We start from the raw sequence: 2,890 nt of genomic DNA on the forward strand, positions 1-2,890 counted from the left end.
CAGTTCTTAACCAAAAAGCACGGATGGTGCACTTTGGTGACATAGGTGGCCAATAATTCTTTAAAACCTATCCGCAAATCAGGGTGTCAAAGTCTCTGAACTCCTTGGGATCTATCAACAACAATTTATGTTTTTCCAATCTATCTATCTATGTGTGTTGTAAGCTTGTATTTGATTAGCCTATTTTATCTAACTATTAGATTGATAATGTTCTATTATTTATCTCATTTTTGGATTGAATGAATGGTAACAATTATGGTTGCACAAAAAGAATTTATGACCAACCAATCAATGTTGAAAAAATAGAAGAAAATTAATTTGACATAAATAAAGAAATAATATAAAATTATAAACACGATAATATATGAATTCCAAATAATTCAAAGGTGAAAAAATAAATTAAATAAAACAATCTAAAAATACTACATTAAATGTTAAAATACAGTGTTCAAAAAATAAGAAGCATATATTAATTTTTTTGTCAATATATTAATCTTACCTATTACAATCTGAAAAAGGAGAAAGTAAGAGAAAATTTTGGTTTAAAAAATAAGAAAAATTCTCCTTCCTATTAAAAAAGTTTTACCAATAAAACAAAGTTGAAAGCAATATTTTTGAATAAATTATTTTGTTAGATGAAAAGTATGAGACAATCTATGTTTATATAGAAGTGAGTATTTGCAAAATTTAGAATTAATAATTAACTGTATATTTTTCTTAATCTAATTTCTATTTTTTTTTGTTGAATTAATAACTTAAATTAAAAATAAGTAAATAATGTTATAATTTCAAATTTTATGAAAATATATATATATATATATATAATCTCCTTATAATTATTTTAAAATTTTTTTACTTTTTGTAAATTTTTTGATAATTATCTTTTTACATTACTAATATTATTTACAACAAAATATTTTATTTTATTGTAATCTCAAATCCCTCCTATTAAATATTAATTTTTATACATGTCAAAATCTCAAATTGGTATAAATTTGACAAATGTGAAAATCTTGTTAATGGCTAACTTTCAAAACCCAATTTTATTTAATAATATATTAAATAGTCTTTTTACTTCAAAATTCATTAATGGAAAAAAAAATCCAAACGGAGTTGGCTGGCATGTCGAAAAAGAATAAGCAATCTGGGGATCCAATTCCGGTGGACGTGTTGTTCGAGATCCTCTTGAGGTTGCCTGCGAAAGATGTAGCCAGGTTCCTTTGCGTATCGAAGTTTTGGGCAACAATCATCGGCGGTCGGGAATTCATCAGATCCTACTCGCTTCAGACTTCCCAACAGCCTCGCCTCCTCTTCGCTTTCAATAACGAAATAAAGGGTTATCAAGAAAACTGGTACTTCTTCTCCAAATCAACTCATGTTTCTACTCCACTTTGCTCGTGTGAGCGTGAGCCCGTGAGCCCGGTTTTGCGTAGGGCTGCCCGGAATGGCCGATTTAGACAAGCGCCTGGTGGTGCTGACCTAATAAATAAAGTTGTTGTTGTGGAGGAGGAACCACCTGAGTTTCTATCAAGTACGGTGTGTCACTTGAAGAAACTACGGTACAACAAGCCTAGTTATGTCCATGGGTTGATCTGTTTTTTATATGGTGAAGAACAACTCGTAACTAACCCCATCACAGGCAAGTCCATAACCTTACCCACTGTCAAATCCACTGAAATGATCGTCAGGTCTTTTTTAGGATATGATCCAACCGATGCCCAATACAAAGTGTTGTANACTTGACCAATGTTACTCGGTTTTGTGAACATCAAGTCCTCACATTGGGAGGAGCTCAAAGCTGGAGAATGGTCCAGTGTTGCATTCCTCCTCACTATCCTGGATATGATTCTGTGTGCATAGACGGCATCTTATATTACAGTGCTTCCTCTAGTTTTACCATGAAGAAGCCATTCTTGGTGGGGTTTGATTTGAGGTCTGAAAGTTTGGAAGTTGCTTGGGTGCAAGATTTAGTTGAGACGATCAACGGCAAGCATGATCAATTAATCGCTAAGCTATATGTAGCCATGGTCATGTTACTTCCTATGCAAGTAATCTTCCAACTTTGTAGAATAGTAATTTTAGTTTAAAGGTTTTAGTAAGTGTATACATATATGAATTTTTCTCAGTGGCAGATGGTGACTCTTAATAAAGACTTGCTGCAACCCTCTCAATTTTTCTCTATCATCTGTTTTCAGGGTTTACTTTGCTAATATTCGCTTGAGAAGCTACGGCTTTACGATCTTAGATCGACAACAACAAGTAAATATACTAAGCGGTGTCAGCCTTAAAGTCATGGAAAAGAAAACTCTAATGTCAGCCTTTAAGAAACACAAGTTAAGAAGAAGCAGAGGAGAAATATGAATTTATAAAAAGCTTAATGAAATACGTTTTTAACATGCCTATGTAATTCTCAGATCATTGAATCTAAAAAATTTATATTTATTGTATGGTATCATAATATTTCATCTACGTAACGCAAAGCACAGTGGTTTAATTTGTTTTCGTTTTTAATTCTCAGTTGTTTTTTAATTTATCCATTTCGTTTCTCTTTTGTTTTTGTTAATTCAACTGGACGCAAAATGGTTTTCAACTTACTACATTTGTTAATAGATTTTAAAGATTATAAACTTTTGATAATGCGAGATTACATAATTTTGTTGATGGTCCTTCTACAACAAAAAAAGTCCATTAATTTAATTTGGGTAACCCTGGTGGGAGTCGTTCTCAGCTGAGAGACTCGACCACTTTGAACAGGCTCGAATTGCTAAAGTCCATGGATTTATTATATGCAGGAGGTACGTTCTATTAATTTTTTTGTTGGTGCGGGAATTAGTACCCCCAACATTGTAACATCCGCGAACCAATTTTTGTAATTTTGGTGTGGGTGTCG

General features: G+C 32.3%; 1 pseudogene; it reads left to right on the forward strand.

Annotated features, from left to right (window-relative positions):
* LOC109131189 overlaps window positions 1,123–2,890 on the forward strand; it is a 9,132-nt pseudogene continuing 7,364 nt past the window's right edge.

The sequence above is a fragment of the Camelina sativa genome, chromosome 20 (assembly GCF_000633955.1).
Source record: "Camelina sativa cultivar DH55 chromosome 20, Cs, whole genome shotgun sequence".
Classification (NCBI taxonomy): Eukaryota; Viridiplantae; Streptophyta; class Magnoliopsida; order Brassicales; family Brassicaceae; genus Camelina; species Camelina sativa.